Below are 22,315 nucleotides of genomic sequence, written 5' to 3'. Positions count from 1 at the left end.
GAAACTGAACCCAAAAGGCAAAAAATTTTTTATTTGCACAGTGATTTTTATGTTCAGATTATACTTTTCAAATATGAAAATTAACTTCCAGATCTTAATTGTTTGGATATGAAAAAATAAAATAAAATAAATAATATAAGGGGCAAATGCTTTTTATCTCTCTCTACTTGATTTCATGTGCCCAAATGGAGAGAGGACCTTTAGAGTGGGATATCTCTAAGATTGAAGAAGGAGATGGGAGGGGTATTACTTTGAGTTTCTATGACCTCAGACACTGTAGGAAAACCGCTCTCACAGACGAATGCACACACACAAACATGGCAGATGGCGAAGCATCATGGGGAGATTGGCACTCACTTTACCACGCACTTCTTTTTGCTCTCTCTTAAACACACAGCCTATGGTCACACAAACACATAAACAAATGCACACATACACAACGAGGATCAGAGGCACAGGATGGAGCACAGCTTACTGCAAGCATGAGCTACACCGCCCTGGTTACATTTTTAGCAGAGGAAATAAAATTTCTGAAGCTCCTCTCCGACAAGAAAACACACCTGTCACTCAAATGCCGCAGCTTCCTGCCCTGAATTTAAATGAATCTGGAGACCTGGTTGCCTCCACTAAATCTCCATCAGTCTTGCTTAATGCTGCAGACAGCATGCTGAAATTAGGGATGGAGATGCGACATGTGACATGCATCTAAATAGTATTAGCTGGGGAAATATTGACATATAGCAACAGCATTCTCAAGCAGCAGCTACAAATTTTATGGCTGAACCAAAGTTATAAACAGGACCGCAGTAAGAAATTTCAAGGGTAAGTCTGTGAAAGTAAACATGTTTAATTTGTTGTCTTCTTTACTACAAGCAGTTCTACACCATCTCTTCAATAATGGAGAACGACATATGAGTAGGAGGGAACAGAAGGAAGGACTGCTGCAATAAAAGAAGGTTTGAGAGTCCACAACAGTTATGTCCCAGAACAAACCCATCCCTGTGAAAAAAAACAAAAAGATCTACTAGTTTAAAAGCTTGCCAACACTAGACCGTTACACAATTCGCATACTGTATATCACCTGAAGAAGCCAATGAGGACCAAGTGGAGCGGCTTGTCCAGAGAGTTAATTGTCTCCAACAACTGGTCAAAAACCTGCCTTTACACAACATTAAAGCTTTGATAAAGCATGATATGAGCCAAAGCGAGTTGGCAATATAAATACTATACAACAACAGGACCAGAAGAGAAACCGGAGCAACATTCATGGAGCTCCAGCAACTCTCAGTTTTATAGTTTTCACACCATACAAAACCAGAGATACAAATACATGCCCATCCTGCATTTACTACCAAGAAAGTCCAACACTTAAACAGCATCTGGAGTGCTTGGAACTGCACTTTCATCCCAGCTTAGGAATGTTTATAATAAAGGCATAAGAATGTCATTCAAAGAGAAAATGAGTTCCTAAATAAATCCAACGAAGGCAAAAATGAGTCCAACTGAAGGACATCAAATAGTGGAAGATAATAATTTGTTCCAAATAGCTTCAAAATACAGGGTCTCCCTGAAAAACAGCAACCAAACAGAGGGACTAGAAAAGACAACCACTAACAAAGGTTATATTACAGCCATTATAGCCTAGCTTGTTAGAAAATGTGCTTAGAAACCTGTGGTGTAGTGGTAAGATGTGATATGATGATGAAAAAAATGCATAAAAATATACATTTTTTTAAGTTAAGTTGGAAATAACTTATCAGATTCTTCATCTTTAAAGTTTAAAAAAGCTAGAATATACACTTTTTTTTAGAATCCCTATATATTCCCCCGGTAGTGAAACAAAAAAGCTCCTCACCAAGCACCGTGAGTTTCATCTTAAGTATGGCTACCTGGAGGCTGTTAAAGACTGTGCATCAAAGGCACCATCTAAGATGAAACAACCAAGATTTATCAGGAAGATGGCCCCTAGCAATGAACTACTAAATGAATGCTTTAGGCAGCAGAAACTTGGCATAGAACAGGAGGACCCATCATGGAAGCTTGAGACTCAGCATATACTGTACCGACAGCAGATGGAGGATTTAACAGTAAATACTGAGAAATCCCTCCGAGCATAAAGAAAGCTGGACGGAAGTACAGGGCACCGATCAGCACAAGAACATTAAAGGCTGTTCTAAGACCAAAGCAGACGACACCGTTGAGGTATTTTTAACACACACACAAAAAAAAAAAAGACCATGTTAATGGTCACATATTGGGCAGTTAAAAAAAAAAAAAAAACTATATAAAGTAGTGGGAAAATACAGACAGTTTAACAAAAGATACGATATTAGAAAAAAATAAAACATATGCAGTTTTCATGGATCTCTGAAAGAGAAGCAAATACTTAATAAAACTAAGGGAAACTTATCTTCTTACTTAGTTGTACCTCCTCCCACAGGAGGTTTAATTTCCATATTTATAAAGACCTACTGTATGTTTGTACATTTTGTCTTTTCTTTTTGATGTGCCTGCAGGTACTCGATTGTGGGTTTTCTCAATGACTCCACTGAGACAATGAGAGGATTCTTTTTAAGCTCCGTTATATAATCTTTAAACCACAGCATGATTGTCTAGTTTAATGGCAAAAAAGCGATATCATTACAAAATGCATCCTTACTCAGTAAGATCAGAGAAGTAGAATCAAAAACAGAATCTAACTGCATTGCTCTCTCTGTTCAACTTCTAGGGAGCATGAGCTTTTCCTCGAGGCAAGAGTTTAATTAACTGATCACCTACAGCTAACATAGAGAATTATCTAAAAATCTGCAGAAGCATCCTTACTGTGTAATACCCTGTCTAATCCCAGCACTCAGAGAAAACGCTAACACAGCTTTTTATACCACACATCAAAAAAAATTGCAGGCCTGCATTATACTGTATGCGTAAGCCCATTTTCTAAAATTGGATGTACTTCAATTTGTTCATTACATTTATATGTCAAAACTAAAGCAAAACATCCATTCAGGATGATGAACAACGCAGGGGACAAGTGATTAACTAAACTAACTTTCTCTTTGACCTCAATCTCCGCAGGACAGTGCAAAGCTGCTGCCCAACAATGGTGCAGCAAATGCACACCCACATATAAAGAGGATCCAAGGTTAGAGCGAGACCGTCACAGCTACAAAGAGGCATCTAGTAATGGATGGAAAAGGCTCGGATGAGGCAGCAACAGATGGAGTGAATCCTGCTAAGCTGAAAATGCATTACCAAGCAGTATAAAAGTACATATAGAGCAGATTATTCAAGGGTTTAAAGTTGATGACAACAGCGAAGAGACACTTTTAATACAAGCTAGAGTCAGTAAAGCTACTGTTCCCATTCAAATTATCAAACAAATTCAGAATAAGCATGAGCTGGTTACTGGTATATGATGGCTTTTAAAAGTTTTGGTTTCAAATTTTCTAAAAGACCAGGTTTTAAGTTTTACACTCCTATTCTGAAGTACCAGAAAAGCTATATGAAGTGTAGAGTAATACTGTAGTTCTACTAATAATTCAATAATATTCTATGCAATGAGTCCTTAAAAAAAAAAACTACAAAATGCAACTGGTGATTAGCTAATTCACTCCAATGACAAATATGTCGTTTTGACAAGAGCATAAATAATGGCAGCTTTTTTGGCTTTAAATAAAAGCATTTAGATCGCATCATACATCTTAGTTCTAGTTTTTTGTGGACATATTAAGATTCACTTTAACCCCAGTAGATTTCATGGAGGTTATCTCATTAAAAGAAACCTCCTACTGCCATGTCTGCCATATATCTGAAAAATCTGGCAAGTGTTCTTTTTTTATGAAATCCTTGTCACATATCAACCTTTACGTGAAATGACTATTACTTCAATCAATGATGACTATTTAAACAAAAATATGAGGTACTGATATGTACACTGTAATTGTTAACTAATTAGTAATCTTCAAACAGAATTGATTCATGGTTTCAGAAAATAGATTCCTTAGAAAAAAACAGGTGACAATATTCAAGAGCTATTTTAACAGTATAGAGAACCCTTATGACTTGACATGTCTCAAATGTGGTTTGAAGAGGGATATATGAGTCACATAGCTGGTTAAAAAACGTACACCTTCAATCTGCCTTTGCTGCAGAAAAATCCCCGGTGCATCTTAACCTGACAGGTGGAAGTTTTTTTAATCTGACAACGATAGAAAAACAAGACACATCTGTGTCCACGTATGGACACCAACACAATGTTTAGTCAACTGAAACAGGACGACAGAGCTCCCGAGTACCAGAGCGTTTAATGCAGTTCCTCTTAGCAACCTCTCACTCTGCTGCCTCCTCCTCAGACGCGGCCGATCATCTGTGCAGCGGCTCATTACGCAGGCTGATGCTTGAATCCTTGTTAACTCCCTGTCCAATTAGCATTTCCGAGGCTGGCACAGACACTTACCCTAGCTGGAGAATGCTGTACATACACAGTGATGTCCAAATAATTATGCAGTTGCATGTACATTCCTAATAGTTAAATATTTCTGACATATGAAAAAAGAGGATTCTGTACAATTCTCAAATTAGATGACCTGAAACATTGAACTTAATGGGGCTGTTTCTTGTCTAATTTAATGTAAAGCAGAAAAAATGATTTTAAATACAAGACACACACACACCTAAGAAACATGCAGTGGCAGTTAAGACACAAGGTAGCCAATTAGGGAGCTCCTTATGAGGCTGGACTGAAGATTTCTGACAACAGACAGCATCCTCCTGAAAGTCATGGCTAACAACGTGACTATCAGTGAGGCTTCAATAAGTATCCGGCACCTAACGCTCATTCCCCAAGATATATTTGGTACTTAATAACTGTCAAATACATAAGCAGGTAAGAGATTTGAATAAAAAAAAAAACATATACTTATACTACCCTTTTCTTCTTTGACAGAATAAAACAACACATGACGGTCTGTATTTTTTACAACCAAAGTTATTTCTAAACACCCTACCTGTCTCTCTTATTAGCAAAGCAGAAGTCCAGGGGGCTTATTTTAGGTCAGCAACAGGTTGGGGAGGGGTGAGGCTGCATTACTACCCTGTATGGAGCCCCCGTGGTACTTTTATGACATCTCATTAAAACAACTTTAACTGTAGGAGTCATAGAACATTTTTTTTGTGTGTGTGATTTCAAACCATATCTTACACAACCTATTTGTGCATATTTAATATTCTGTTTGATGTTGCACAACCTAACTTCTAATGAATACACTTTGTTCTAATGATTTTTTTGGCACTATTTAAAGCTAATTGGACAGAAAAATAGATGGAGAGAGAAGGGTGAGAGGGTGAGCGGTCCAAGACGGGGCGCTGTGTAAAGGACAAAAACCTCTGCGCATGTTGCATCTGCTCTACCAAATAAGGGACACAGCATGCCAGATTCATTTTATAATCGGTTTAGAAAATAAAAATGACTTTGAAATCAGCTGCTAATTGAAATTCCCTGGCACGCATTGTACAACATCAATCTGTCATCTCTGGTCTGTATTTTCTGTCCCAAGTTTCCTTGAATCCTGCAGAACCAACCATTTATTCTTATGCAAAGATTCCTTTGGGAGATCATCCTTAGTCGTTTCCTGGAGACACATTATTGTGTTTGCCCAGAAGCCCTCTCTCCCTCGCTCACCCTTTCCCTCCTGTGTATTCAGGCTACTATGGTATCACCTGTCTGCCATGATCATATGATAAGCTGTCCACTGAGAGCTCATTAGCTCCAAACCTGCAAAGACTGCTCTGCAACGACACAAGGATAGTTTATAAAGAAATTTAAATACACTGTGCACACTATACTGCTTGATCTCGAGTTATGGAAAAAACAATAAAGATGCTGATCATTTAATGTCTCGTAATATTACAGTACTTTTAAGGCTCACATTAAAGGGAAAATCTTAGCTTTCAAGACCTCTTTTAAATACGTAAATCTGAGGACTTTGTTGCATATGATCAGTTCAATGTTTTTATTTTAATCACTTTAATCAGGCACTGCCCAATTTTACTTAAGATGACATTTTTTTAAGATCTTAAAATCATTACAATTTAACAGAATGGTGAAAAATGTACCCGAGTATGACGTTTTATTCATTCGTTAAAAAGATAAACATTGCACAAAATCCCATTTTGTTTGACTATAAGACAACAGACACTACTATAAAACAGATAGGCACATTAGAGGTTTTTCTTAGGATGGTATGTGCGCTGGTAAATGAACCCCATTTAAGTACTACACAGGCGCACCGGCCTTAGCAGTTCCGTCACTAACCAGCCATTGGATAACTTCCTGATGGAGATGAGATTTGTGACGGCGAATGAATTTCTCCTTGAAGGACGATAAAGTTGTGAATAGAATTGAAAATGGGACTAATGGGCCAGAAAAAGTGCATTTGTCCTCCGTCTCAAAACCCAAATCAGATGGGGAAAGCGTTGAGGTAAGTGAAGAGATGCAATGCATGTCAAGGGTAACAGACTTGCACACCAACGCTTCCCACGAATGACTCGCCATTAGTCTTGCCTCTGTCAAATACTTCATTCAAACTGGCAACCCCTCCAGTGTGGGGAGGACAGAGTGATCATGAAATGCCATAAACAAATGTGAGGCTGCATTCAAAACGCCAGCCTATAGCTCCCACCCCCCAACACCTGCATCTGAACACACTCAAACTTACTTATCAAAGCCTACAAAGAGCTGCTGCTGTTTCTGAAGGGAGTTTAATCTTCTTGCTTTTAAGTTTTCTGTTTGTAAGCTACGATGATAGAATGGAGCTATAAGTTTCCTTGAAATAATCCCCACTCAATCCTGTAAGGGAACAGTCTTTAAAGAAGCAAAGCTGTTCCACTGTTGCAATAAGGTTGTTCCCTTACCGTCAGCTGGCATTTAAAGACATATCAAAAGCTTTTCCTCACTCTCATCTTAAAAATTGACAGGATCATACCACATTTGGCTTGCAAAAATAAAAGAGAATCCACATTGGATAGTTTTACTTAATTGTAGTGAGAATTGGTAACATGCAGTTCCATGTTTCAAGAGCAAATACAAAAAGCACACGCTAGACTGAAATGAAAATGTCAAAATATTTCGTTTTAAACAAAAATTGTCCACAAAAACAGTCTTTTTCAGAATGTATCTTTATCTGCAGAACTAATAAAATAGCTAGAGGTGACACAATGCTGCATTCATTAAAGAAAGATAGAATTTTAGAGATTATTAGGGGATATTAAAAAAATTCCCTTTCTTTGTTTTTTAATAACAGGTTGTTAATAATAATTTTACAAACTGTGTTTTTAATGAATCTGTAATCAGATTTGGACAACTACGGGTTGACTAGTCCATACATTTCATTTTAATGTTTGTCTATTTGCAAAAAGGCTAAAACCCCAGAAAATAATTAAACTACTTATTCTTTATTTCATTTAAGGAACAGTAGTTTTTATAAACGTTTGTTGAGGAAATAATAATTCCAGTTTGGAATGTTTTGAGAAACATTATGAGCTGTAGAAGTAGGGACGTTCAGATACATTATTATTATACGATACTGCTCTTGCATCTTTGAGAATTAACAGATACCAATATTGACACTACTTTATATCAGTATGAATCATACATACTTTTATCAGTGATTTTGTGGTGTGGAGTTTTAGAAAAGGTTAGATTGAGTGATATTACTCAAACAGAGAACAATGGTCAATGACAATAGTTCAAAGAACAACTGATCCATATAATATTAACCAATGGGTTAGATCAATTTTAGACTGAAGCAGAGTGTCTCCATGCATGCCAATATCAGAGATTTTAGGTGCAGGCCAATTTAATCCAGTATTAGTTTTAGCCTATATACACTGAACAGAATCTGTCTGGCAGACTTGGATTCTAAGCAACAGAGCCATTTGGCCATATTTCCGGCTTGCAGTCTTTTGGTAGAAATATGACTTAATGTTGTTTGAAAATATAGTGAAAAATGTTGTGAAAGCTTATATAGGTCACTAATGTAGATTTTAATGTAAATTAGTTTAACAAAGTTACATTTTGACTGATTTGCAGCTGTTCAGCTTTGATTAGTCCTTTGCTATTGCAAGATATATTTTAAACTGTCACTCCTGGTACAATACGAAACAAAGCATAGATCTATGAACGTGTCATGTCCTTTTCTATAAAGCACATAAATTAATTGCATAATGGCTCGAGTAAAAAATGATTTTGTAAAGATTTTGAAAGCCATGGAGCCACAGATTTGTTTAAGACTTCAATATTTATGTGGCTTTATTCCACCAAATAAAGGCAGCAAAGTGAAGCCATATAGTTTTATGTTCTGCAAAATCTCAAGTTACCAATTATGGCTTCCTACCAACTCAAATGAGGAACCCTATACTTATCATGCAGCGATAGGCGATCTTACAAGATGGGCTGACTATACACCTAAGGATTTCTCACTTGCTCTGAGTAGGATGGCTATATTCCACCAGTTTCTCTATTTATTGGCAGCTAACTGTGCACTTCAAAGCTGACGGGGCTCTCTTTTTTTAAGGTTCTGATTAGTCAGTTTGTGTTCTGCTTTTTCAGCCCTCTTGGCCATCAGTCCCACTCAGTTAATGACCCCTGTCAGTCAGAGATTTAACAGTCAAGCAACGTCAATTGATGTCTCCACCCGTGATTAGGTAATGAACTTAGCTCATTAAATTCTTTTCCTGTTTATCTGCAAACAGGGAGCGGTCTGGACACGGGTTCTGGCATGCAGTTAGAATTCTACAAAAGACACTTGTGTGCAACCAGTCGGGAAGAATGAACTAGCTGTTGGAGGCGAGAGTGAGGGTTGACTAGAGGACAGAGAAGCATCAACAGCGTCTTCCTTTTTAGCGTAAGACAGGAGATTAGAAAAGGGGTGGGGTGAATAGCAGGATAACAATGTCTTCAGTTTTGGCAGATATGATGAGAAGAGAGGAAAATGGCTGAAGACAAGAGGTGGAGAAGACAGACAGAGGCACAGGAGGAGAGGTAGTGGAGTGGTGTGCATTATTCATCCATGCTGACACATCAGAATCTGTGATTCATCGGTAGAAGGGCATCAGCCAAGTCATAACCCATCTCTTCGGCATCACTCATATATGCACACACAGAGACATGAAGAGCACATGTATAATTGCAAATAGCCTTTTGGTTAAAGTACATAATAATTATGGGTCTGGCTCAGCAGAATGATCCTTTAGAACAGACTGAGACTCTGAAACATATTTGCATAAGCAGGTGTTGGAACAGGTTTCACCACTGTATTTTTAATGTTTTTATTTAAATATAAATCACTTATTTGGTTTATTACAGTCACGGTTGTGCAGCCAGTACTATCCCAGAAATCTGCTTTTACATACAGCAGGGTTTTTTTTTTAAAGTAACATCCTTATACCTTAATGCCGAATAAAATAGTTGGATCAATTTGGGATTAAAACATAATTTTGTTGATTGCATTTATAATCCTAATGTAAATGATAATTACAATAGCTTCCTCATGTTGCAATGTACTTCTACCATATTTTAGTCCTCCCTCTAATTGTAATCATCTTTATTTTGTTTCATGTTTTCCTTTTTAATCTTAGCTTAAATTTTAATCTTTGACTTAAACGTGTAAATTCCTGATATTAAGCTGTTAACCATTGCCTTTATCTGGATTTATCCTAAAAATCAGTAAGCCTTTTTTGTTGTTATTGACTCAGATCTAGATTTATCATAACTGTTAAGTCTAATTGGTTTAGATCTAAGTAGTGCTGCAACTCTGACCGTGTGTCTATATTGCGAGTCATCTTCTTTTGCAGAAGGATTTACACAATGTCTAATAAAAACAAAGCATCCTTTTTGTTTTAGCATTATTGCACACAAAAAAATTGAGGATGGGGTGGGTGGGGTAAGGTTAATTAATAATATTATTTCACAAAAAACACTTTTAATTCCCCTTTTTATGGTTCCTAGACAAATAAATGTACAGTACACAATGCAAACTTAAATTATATCTTATATTTATAAGATAATTATAGTGTCTAGGTAACTTTTAAAGGATTTGGAGTCCATGTCTTCAGCTTTCCCTGGAGTATAAATATGACTCACACAGAGGCCAGTGTCTCTTAGCCAGAATACCAAATGAGAAAGACATCCCATTCAAGTAAGTCCACTGTGTTTTGACATTTATAAATTAGGGAATGACAACAAGTAAAGCCCTTATAATTGTGCATATGTACAGTAAGGAAGGTCATTAAAAAGTTTAACACTAAAGAACTGTGACATACAAGGCTTTACCCCAGACAGGAACTGGGGGCAAAGACATCCCCAAACCTCGCTGCCTCAGAACTGCAGCATATAGATATGTAGTTGAAGGGCGCAGTGTAGTCTTTTTTTGCACTTCTTTCTATGAGGACCACCATGTAAAACTACAAACATTCAGCTTTTGAGCTTAAACATATTTAAGTTAGCTGAATCATTTGCAAAATAACTTCCCTAAAACAGCCATTTAATCTGTAAATTGGTTTTCATGCTAACCCACATGCATTAACCAACTTTAAATAACTATATTTACCTGCTATCTGTATTATTTTTTTTAATTGCTTAATACTTGGTATACATTGCAGTTTAAAACAATGCATAATTCTCATCAGAGAAAGTGACATTAATTAGTGTGGCAGCTTTCAAGATTTTCATATCCGACAAGATGCATAATTACATACACAGAAACACAGTATCAGATGTTTACCTGGTAGCACCCTACAGTAGGGTTGTCAAAATACTGATACTGTAGAAACGTATCTTTATTCTTGCAATATCAACAGAAAAAATTACTAAGAGAGTAAACTAGTAGCCTAAAACAACAACAAATTCATTCTCGTAAAATTATTAGAAAAAAAGTTGCAATACTACGAGGTAAAAGGAGCAATTTTAGAAGAATAAAGTCATCATAATATAAAGTTGTCAGATTATTAGTCCTTTCAGAAGTAAATCTTTGAACAGCACCTGACCAGCACAGCCAAACTACAAAACTGCTTCTAAACATAATAGCCTAATAAGTTAATGCTATATAAAAAATATAAAAGTATAAAATTATAACTTCACAAGAATCTTAACAGTCCTCATTTCAATGTTGGGGATGACAGCGGAAGTGTTCTCATTAAATAATATTGACTTCATTCTCGTAATATTATGACCTTAATCTCAGAATATTATGAATTAATTCCAGTAATTTAGGAGTTTAATCTCATGATATTAAAGGAAAAGTCAGTTCAGCAAGGAATGATCAATAGATCTATACTTAAAACTAATACGTTCGTGGTGATGTAATGAATTTAGAGGTAATCAGTAAAAAAATAAAACCAATCATTCGCAAATTTTGCCCAAATATAGTAACACCTCACATCTTCCAGTGAAGTCAGGGTGTGGTGAGCCTAGCGCCATTCTCCCCACTTTATAAGCAAAATCAATGGGAACTATTTGACACATCTGCAATCAACAAATATTTAAGATTTTGTGAGGACTTCACCATTGAAATTGGCGAGAGCAATGGTTAAACTGACACGTGCATGGCAGTTAGATGTTGTAATACATCGGGTAAAAGTGAAAAAAAATTTGTTATTTCACCTTTCCGATTCATGATCCACGACGGGTTCGTCGTTGGATTGCCAACTGGAATAGGGAAGATTTACCATCGAACTTCTGGCCAGAGAAAAAATATGTAATATGTAGCCAACATTTTAAAGAAGAATGTTTTCAAGATGACTTTGGATATCAGCGAGTAGTGACACACACAAGATACAGCACTGGAACTTGCTCAACAGACGATACTGTGCTGTGACGTCACAAACCGGTAGGTGGCATTACTGTTCTTTGACAAACATGGATGTTTCCGGTAAAGAACATTCAAATGAAATTTACTCTTAATTAAAACACTTATCATTTATTGAACAGGATGTTATAATTTCATATTCAAAGTACTTTCAGAAGTTTGAATTCTGAATATGACCGGACTTCTACTTAAAGCCTTTTTCACGTAATTCTATGACTTTACTCTCATAATATCACAATTCTATAATCTTATGCCTTTATTCTCGTAATATAATTACTTTTTTTATTATTATTCTACAACTTTATACTCATATTATATTTCTCTCCTAATACAATAATTCTCTGTAGTCTTAATACTCAAAGCCTGTATCCAAATAGAATACTAATTTAATATGGTATCGGCACTAAATATAGTGTTGATTGGATATTTTTACTCTTTTCAATTTTTTATTTTTGGATTACTTGCACATCGAAAGGATAATACCTTAGATATCATTAAAATATTGTCAGATTGTTTTGCATTTATTCGCACACTTAATTAACTAGCTTAATGAGTCTGCTGAGAAAGCATGTTCCATGTTTAAGTTGAAAAACATTTCTTTTATACCTTTAATTATTTATTTATTTATTTTTTTCTATCACATCAATAGCGAGTATAGTGTCAAGTATCAAATATTTTCTTTTGCATTGATATTAAGTGTACTATTTTAGTTTCCTGACAACCTTTACTCATAGTATACTAAAATAACCGCACAATGTACAGTGTAATTTCAGTAATCTAATGGCTGATCATCACTGCAGTAAAGCCTTAAAGGGATCCTTTTTAATCAATGTTTTTGCAAGGTTTTTAATGTATTATTATATCCCAATCAGTGTGAATAAATTAGTGGTACCGTAAACTACTCCCCCTGATACCAGTAGAAACTCCTCACCCGTGTTAAAAACCCAAACTCATCTTAACGCACCTCATCTTAACATTTATGAAAGTAACTGCCCATAAATGACTAATTCTATGTCACCAGAAACTTATTAAACAGTAATTGGATGTTATCGCCTAAAATACTATGCAATAAATGAGGACCCAGTGTCCAGCTAAATTTAGGATAATGTGTCTCCAGAGGGTGTGTGGTAAACTGAAGCCTTAATTGAGACTTAAAAATGCAATATCACACTGCAAAAGATGAATACCTCCCTTATCGCTCATGATTTCCTAAGCTTTGGAAACAGAAAAGGTTGGGTCTTTTACCAACTGATAATATATGTAGAAACAGGAGAAAATGTAGTAGGTATGGTTTGCTAAGCGTTATCATGGCAACCTGAGGTTTTAAATAGTTTTTGAAGATGTTGTAACACCTTCTAAGGCAAGGGTAGGTAATGTTTTTCAGTCCAAGACCCCCAGATTGATCAAGAGAGGGGACAAGGACCCCCTGACCGTGTCGCCCCCAGAGGTCAGTGAGGTACTACCGTTAGACATGGTCCGAGTTGCTGACGACGAACATTTAACCTATTGAGCCCACAGGGTTTAAGAACTAATTTCCACTTGAAAATATCCAACAAATTACATCAAGAACAACTCCAAGGTTATCAGTTCTGAATGTAAACTTTCGACACTTGTAAAAAGGTACCACAGATGCTATTTTTTTTGCATGAATTGTTTTATGATTTGGGTCACAAAATTTTCACCACAGTATTGCAAAACCTATGCTCACATCTCCCACATTTAAGACCTCTCTTTTACAGCTGAAAGCATTTTTTAAAGAGATGCCAGAGAATGTGCTGACATGATTAGAGTTTTCACTGGCTGGACAACACATAGAATAGCAGAAAGCTATCTCTCCCCCAGCTGCTGCTGCACACTACTTGTCAGCTGGCTGAAAAACAGGCTATTACACTTTTCTCAAGCTTACAAAAAAAAAATACCGTTGTTATTGGTGTTATGGTATATAAACAATATTTACTGATTTACATCATACTGTATATATTTTCTTAACAATGAATGAACAACCACACAACTGACAACAAATACTACATTAGCAACACCCTTCAGAAACACAAATGGCAACAAGATGGAAAAAAAAATATATTGGTTATCAATATTGACCAGGTTTTATTTTTTGTAGCAAAGCAGATAAATGACCAACAGTGAATGATAATGATATAGATGTTATATTGTGCATGCCTTGTCATAAAAAAAATACTTTGTTATAAAGTGCAGTATGTGAAACAAAGGAATTATATCCTCTGGATGAAGTATTTAAAAAAATAATTTAATATTATTCAATTTAATATGAATTAGTTTGGTTAATTCTATACCTTTAATAATAGCTATATTATTCTATATTATCTTATATTGCAGATGATATGTAATATTTTTTAGAGTAAAGGAGTTCATTGCAATTTTGCGTACATACTGTAATATTCTGAAATTGTATTATGCACCCTCAAGATAATATACTGAGGCTAGCTGAAACAGGTATATGACTAAACAACTAAGAACGAGAATTTGCACTTTTAAACGGCAATTCAAATAATATAAATGCACAAATATCTTTACCTAAAACATGTATCGCTTTTGCTAAAACACACTCATTATTTTTTCCCAAGAAGCTATTCTGCATTCTGGATGCAAGTGATTTTCAAGTAAGCATTGAATCAACAAGACAAGAAGCAGAGAAGCCAAAACATTCCTGCATGGATGGTTTTGAAAAGGTCAATTAATATCTATGCCAAGACAACAACAAAGTGTCTGTCTGCTTGTAATACAGGTGGCTAGGCTCGGAGCATCAAAATTGTTGTTGTCTTTCTTGCCAGCTGACTGGTGCAGAGCAAAACAACTAAGAGCTTCCAAGAGATTTAGACAAAAACAAAGATGGAAGGAATTGGTGACAAGAGAGGAGAAACGCACAAATTGGCTGGATATAAGACTTTTATCAAGTCTTTTATGTGAAACAGAGGTACTCTACAGTGCAGATAAGACAGAAACCCACTGAGGACATAGGCTGGTATTTTGTAGTTATTTTTAAATGTGTATATTAATGACAAACCGTGCAATCATACCAAAAGACACTGCACCTGAAAGTTTCAATCTCAATTTGATGCAGAACTAAATACGTCCAGACTCTTGGGCATAAATATTTGATCCCTCTGAAAATGACAGCCAATTATTCTGCCTCACTGTAACTTCTGTCTTTCAGAATTATTTAAGTGATAAGATCTTGCACTGTCTTCTACCAGTGAGGCACCTTTATTCTTTGAGTGAAAAGAGTGAAGGTAAGAGGTTAGAAATAAAAGCAGCTTATGCCAAAGATAGGAATCCATGCGTAAAAATGACTGATTAAAATAATTAGTGATGTGGAAATGGTGTGGAACAGTAACAAGCAAACACAGAGTGCCTGGGGTTGGGGGGGGTTGTCCATCTGTAAATGAGGACTAAGACTTAGAACAGTGCATTTTTTTTATTTTACAGAAGGCCTTACAGCAGAAGCACCCAAAAAAAAAAAAAAAAAAAAAAAAAAAAAAAAGGAAAGAAAAAGCTTAAGACATTTACCCAATTAAACCCCTCCAAACAAAAAGCAGCCCTCAGAAAAAATGTGTCAGCTCCAATAGATGTATCATTAAATTACATTGTGCTTTGCTTGCTTGAGTGGCTCTGTTAAAAAAAACAAATCCTTGTAAACACTCAAGGAGGTTGGAAACAGTGGCCATGTATGGAAATGGGTTTAGTTTGAGCATTGCTTCAGAGCAGCAGATGCAGCAGCCGCTCTATTGTCTCGGAAACAGTCCTTCCAAATAAGTCCACCCGCTTCACCACCTGGTGCCTTCCACATACAATATTAGTTTAATGGCCCATATGCATTTATAATGTGTCTATGATTGCCTCCTGAAGAAGAGTTCAAAATGACATTACCATAATGGGATTTTAAGTTTGCAGTGAAATATGAATAAAACATAGCAAAAATTTGCAGACTTCTTTAAAATGAATTATGAGGTATTTTCTCTGTTTTAAATTTTCTCCAGGTAGATAATCATCCACTGAGGAGCTTTTAATGAGCGGCAAAAGCAGAACTAATTGTCACTCTCTCCTGGCTTTAAATAGGTGCCATCAAAAAGCCACTTTAAATGAGAGAGGCTGTGGAACAAAGGCTCCTCCAGTCTGCACTGGCCCCTCACGCTGCCAAGCCAACAATGAGGAGAAGGTGACAGGGGAGCACTCTGTTGGCAACCAGAGCATCATATTTAAAACAAACTATGAACAAGGTTTAAAGAGATTAGGGGAAATAATGCAAAGAAGACCATTTATCAAAGGAAATGTAATAATGTCACAGAATGTCAGACATCTGTCTGCCTTCTTAATTTCTACTCAAGTCAGAATAACCAGGCTGGGTGGGTGGGGTGGATATTGCTGCCCCGCATATTAAGTGTAGAAACAATGCAGGGCGCTACTCACCTTGGTAGGAAGTGCTCCGTTCTCTTGACAGTTTGCAAAATTCATGTGGGTAGGTAGGCAGCGGGGAGCAAACAGAGAGGGTGACTGTAATCCAGCTCCGCTCAGTAGAAGCGCTGCCTTTGTGGAGGAGGCTGCATGGTGTCTTTCCTCCCTCCTGTCCGGCGGATCGGGCTTCTCCGGAGCGCGGCAGGTCACGGGGATGCCGCTCTCAACCGATCTGTCGGAGGAGCATAGCTGACCGGGCGGCTTCAGATACTTAATGCTCCCCTCTCAATGCCCTCCTCTCTTCTGGCTCTCTCTCTCCTCCCCCTCCCTGCTCCTCCTCCTTCTCTCTCATACAGGAGCTCTCCCCTCCTCCTTCTCCTCTTCCTCCCAACACATGACGTGATGCAGCCACCGTCTCCAATAGCAACCGTATCCCCCATCACCCCTATTACCCCCATTACCAGCTCTCATCCCCTTCAGCACCCCCAGGCTGTCCATGGATCCCTGACTGGCGCATGGAGGGGACTATTCAAGCACCTTGGTCTGGTCTATTGGTATTTTTTTCTCTCTGCTGAGTTCCCCATGGGTCACACTGAAGATAAGCACCTTGCATTTCATAGATTGCCATAATATTTGGTTTAATTATATCTGCTGGCAGCAATACAGAGTTTTCAATATTAGCTCCCATGCTGATATGTATGGCCAGACTTTTAATTCCATGTGGCCGGATTTAATGCTGTATACAACCAACAGGAAATAGGAATAATAATAAAATTAATGATAATATTATCAATAACAAAAGGTAAATTTTAAGTATCGGCAACTTATTTCAATAATTTAATTTAAAAGGTGAAATTTTTTTGTTTAGTTTGATAACAATACTCATAGAAAAATGAAAAATAAATAAGTTCCTCAAATGTTAAAGAGGTCAAATGATTGCATTTAAAATATATAAATGTTGTGTTATATAATGCCTTCAACAGCCTATGCGTAGTTTTAGAAGGCAAATGACCTACCGGTAATATCTTTGGGTGGGTTTAAGTGTCACATTGTATGACACGGTTACACTGATCCCAGCTGACACTTGATAACAGGGTCTCTACTTTCCAGGTTACCTTCTCTAACACAGCAAGTACTCTTGAATCATTGCACTGTGTTCTTGTTGCGTGTCCGCTCTGGCTTCTTAAACTCCCTGTTGGTCAGGCAGTACAAGCTGATCACACTGATACTGGTTCTACTGGAGGTTTTTTTCTGTTAAAAGGGATTTTTTTTCTCTCTACTGTCGCTACATGCATATAAGGGATAATGGATTGTTGCAAAGTAAACAACACTATGCTGTCTACTAGGTTTTCTAAGACAGTCTGATTGAATTATGAGTAAGAAACATGCTAAAAAAAAATGGGCCACAAATCGGATTGTGCATGGACTGCATAATGTACCCATGAATTGACTTTTTGAGATGAATTGATAAGAACTTTGCATAAAGTGTGGGACCCACCCATAAGGGACCTAGATTTTTTTCTCACACTGAATTACTTAACACTTATTTAAGACCTAATTAAAGGTTACGTAACGTCCAGCTTGCATTTAGTCACCAGATAGGACTGAGGCAGGAAGCTAATTGAGAGCTCAGGCAGTTTTAGTACACCTCTGTTAGAAAAATAAAATAATTATAAAAAACCTATTTAATATGTTGAAATATTATCAAACATATTAAGACAATAGAAATACATATTTGACCCACATACACATTAGCTAGATGTTGAAACTGCATGGGATCTGAAGCAAAAGAAGGATACAAGCTTTGAAAAAAAGGAATTTTCTGGGAAGAGAAAAACTGCTGAACACACAGATTAAAGAAATTGACCAAAGACTACAAAACTACTTTTTTATATCTGCAACATATTTACAAAGTATATTGCACTGAATGGACAATTGTCAGTAAAACACAATTTCATCAAAAAGTTTGTCTTTTTTGCAATTTCTTTAGTTATACAGTAATACAGTATATATATATATTTTTTGAGTTTTTAAGAAATTAAGAAACCCTAAATGTCTCTACATCATCATTGTGGAAGACCACTGACCTGACAGTTGTTCAGAGGAGATCTCAGTAACCAGCAGTCATTGACACTCTCAGCCAGCAGTGTTAGCCAGAAATATAACTTCTAAAGATGCTAATTACTCAGAATGGTGAAGCCAAGAATGTAGAAGGAATAATAGCTGAAACAACTATGTAGGGTAGAAAAAAGGTAACGTCGGCAACAGGGGTACTGACATCCAGTCTTTACCATTGCCACAATTCTTGAGTGTTAAGCTTTTTGTGAGCTCCATATGTCAGTAGTATTTCACTTGGCCTAATGAGAAAAAAGACCGGACTGCGCTCTTTTCAGCTGAGAGTAAGATTGCTAAAGTAACTTGTATAATCTGTCTCCCGTCTTGATTTCCATCAAATGGAAATGGGAATGGGAATTTTCCACAGTCAGTAATGATTTTGTAAGCCATTTCTTTGGGTTAAAGTGATCCACTGTCCTTTAACCAGCCTCAAGCTAGCAAAACACACTTAATGTTTGATAAAACGCTTTTAGAGATGCTGCTTTCATTTACCATCAATTGGTTTGAAGATCAGGGTATCGCTGTGTCTCAGCTGATGGACAAACCACCCCAATCTAAACCTGAAAAAAAGTGGAATAATCCAGAGATGAGGGATAGCACACCTAACTATGCAGACTCCAAATATTAAATAGACCTGACCTTATTTAACCCTATTTAACCCTTCCAGCACAGCTGAAGGCTGATCCTTCATAATTAGTTTAATAAAATGAATCTCAACAAAACTTCTTTGTGCATTTCTTTGTGCGTGTACTTTAACAAACAATTGCAGACTTTTCAGTTGGCCTACATTTGCATATGAAATTTTTTATTATTATTATTAATATTATTAATATTTACTATTCTAATATTATATACTAATATTATATCAAATATATTATTGTTCCTTATGTTCCTAACAGAGCACTTGGTTCTCAATCTGCAGGTTTACTAGTGGTTCTTAGAATTTCTAAAAGTAGAATGGGAGGCAGATCTTTTAGTTATCAGGCTCCTCTCCTGTGGAACCAACTACCAGTTTTAGTCCGTGAGGCAGAAAACCTGTCTACTTTTAAGGCTAGGCTTAAAACTTTCCTTTTTGATAAAGCTTATAGTTAGAGTGGCTCATGTTAGCCTGAGCTATCTCTATAGTTATGCTGCTACAGGTTTAGACTTCTGGAGGACATAGGGACCCCCATTTTATCATTCTGCTTAATTCTATCTCTATGAAGCAATCTGTTAGTTTAATCTCTGACGTTATGCTCTCTCTGCTTTTTCTCATAGTAGCTATACTTCGTCTGTTCCTGTTTGGCTGTGACACCATCCTGGAGAGAAATATCAGCTGTGCTGCTGCCATCAACATCATTGTTTAAAGATGTTCGAGATTGTTTTTCAGTATAGTCCTGTTTCTTTCAGCTTGACTGCCTGGCTGTGTGTTTCCTGGACGGGGCCACCTTTTACAGCTGCTTTTTGTTTTTCTGCTTCTGTGTCCTTATACCCCAGTCGGCCTCGGCAGATGGCCGCTCACACCGAGCCTGGTTCTGCTGGAGGTTTCTCCTGTTAAAAAGGAGTTTTTCCTGTCCACTGTCGCTACAAGCATGCTTAGTGTGAGGGATTGTATTTGAGTGGATGCAACCAAATGGTTTTCCTTGGGTAGAAAACTTTGAATCAATTTGACTGTATGATCTGGTGAACTGTAAAGTGCCTTGAGATGACATGTGTTGTGAATTGGCGCTATATAAATAAATTGAATTGAGTTGAATTCCATATGCTTCTTATCTTTTGGCTCTCATCACTTTTAAGAATTAACAATCAAAATGAATTTAAATAAAAACCTGAAATGAATCATTGCATGTCATGAATCTAAATAAAAATATATGCTTCACATCTTTAACTGTGTCCTGACAAAACAACTTCTTAATGACATTTGAGGACAATTTAAAAGGACACTATTTCTAACCTTAAATGTGACATAGTAAATAAGGAAAATTGAATGAAGATTGCTTTTGGGACTACTTTATATTAATTTTTCCAAACTTCATGATGGAGCTTTCTTTGATCGATACAATTTACTTAATAAACTGAGGTTTATCATTTTTTTGAATGTGTGTTAAACAGAAACAGTTTTATGTTATAAAATGTACATTTAATTTGTGATCACTAATCACAACTAAGTATCTTTTAATAATTAATTCTTATATTTACATCTTTAATCCTAGAACTAAAGCTATCATCTGGGTTTGTTGTGGAAAACGAAATTCATTCGCTGTATTCCATCCAATTGGCTTGTAAATATCGGATGCAGAAGAAGCTATAAGTCAAGGAAAACCCTTATCTTTTTTTGCATAAATTATAAAAATATAAGACCTGACTTCTTTCTTTTTGTTTTAAGGTTAGGTCTTATTTAGGTCACACAGCGTGACAGTATTACTAGCCGCAAGGACGAATTCTGAGGTGTTGTTAGTGTGATGCTGGAGGTCATTCTGACACCACTAGATTTCTCAAAGGAGGCTTCATTCCTTGCTGCTGACACCCTGGCAACCCTCTGCAAACAGAATGAGAATCAGCAACCCCAGCCAAGCAAGATTCATCATCATCATTTAGTTACATTACCAACACTTTATGTACCCCCTAGTAGTGTGTTAAAGGCAATTTTCTTTGTATCCGTTGACATGGAAATTGACGAGGTTTGCTAAATCGACCTAGGAATCAGATAACTGCCATCATCTTTCAGACTAAAGGCAGCTTTTTCTCCAGCCTTCACAAAGGGTTTCAAGGGACAAAGGGTTCTGGTTTCTTTAACTTTCTTTGTTGCTACTGACATCTAGTGGACAGTTCCTATCATAAAAGCTTTAAGTGGAGAAGAAAAAAGAACACAAAAGCTGTGAGATTTTCTCACCATGACTGAGTCAAAAAATAAAATACTACACCTTAAACACAAAAGCCAAAGCATTAATAATGGTCTCCTTTTCATCTCTTATGTAGCACTATTGAGAGGCCATAGACCTCATGGTTTCCACGCATTTAACAATAAAAAATGACAAAATATATGTTATTCAAATAGTCTTTTTTCCCCCAGTTTTTAAAATTCTATTTTTACATAAAATCATATATTAAAAGCGTTTGAACTTTAATGAAGCATGAGCAACAAATTTTACAACAAACCTGACTTTAACAGTCAGGTTTGTTTCTGATTTGTTCGATTGGTAAAAAGGCTGTTTGGCGTCTAAGCACCAGGATTTAGATCACTATTCCTGCTAATAGGGATTACATAAAACAATTGGTTGTTATTTTGGCAATGAATTACCTTAAGAGGTTATGCTCAATTTAAGGATTACATGTCAAGATTGAAAATGTCCAAATAAAGTGATGAAAATAAAAATGTGAGAGGATGTCTTTAACAATAATCGCTGCAAATGGCCACTTATATAGCTAAAGATTTTTATCCTTTAGAGAACGGAATATTCAACATAATATTCAACATAACATAATTCAAAAATTCAAAGATTGCCTACTTAGATTTTCTTTTTTTTTTAATTCCTGGAAACATATAAAGCAAATTGCAGAGTGTCTCTGAACCCTGAAGGTCAAGACTGCTAGATTACTTCTGAAATAAAACGACATTCAATTTCAGCTTTAATGACACTTTCTATAAGTTGCTTTAAGAGCTGCTTACCACCTAGAAATGACTAACTCGGTGAACAAGATACCTGCCCCAGTAAAACTACATTTGCAACTATAAAATCAGAGGTTGAGCATTCAGCAGTATTTTCCCGTTGCTGTATCTGCTTCCTTCAAGGCTAAAGCGATCTGTTGTTAGCTGTGATCGCTCTGCCACTCACCCTGTGACTAGTATTGCATTACATTATTCCCATTTTCAGAGCTGAAGCTAGGGACGAAAGACCCCTAAAATTAGCAAGATGGGTACCCTG

The 22,315-nt window shown here is 36.5% G+C and overlaps 1 protein-coding gene across 1 annotated transcript in view; it reads right to left on the bottom strand.

The window, feature by feature from the left end:
- LOC107100916 (receptor-type tyrosine-protein phosphatase S-like) overlaps positions 1 to 16,609 on the bottom strand; it is a 109,616-nt gene extending 93,007 nt beyond the window's left edge. The window contains exon 1 of the mRNA XM_015399595.1: positions 16,311 to 16,609. The gene's annotated coding sequence lies outside the window, so the exon portion shown is untranslated. The remainder of the gene's footprint in view (positions 1 to 16,310) is intronic.
- Positions 16,610 to 22,315: the final 5,706 nt, after the last annotated feature.

Source organism: Cyprinodon variegatus, unplaced genomic scaffold (genome assembly GCF_000732505.1).
Source record: "Cyprinodon variegatus isolate N-32 unplaced genomic scaffold, C_variegatus-1.0 Scaffold1028, whole genome shotgun sequence".
Classification (NCBI taxonomy): domain Eukaryota; kingdom Metazoa; phylum Chordata; class Actinopteri; order Cyprinodontiformes; family Cyprinodontidae; genus Cyprinodon; species Cyprinodon variegatus.
This window is presented reverse-complemented; position numbering and strand designations above follow the sequence as displayed.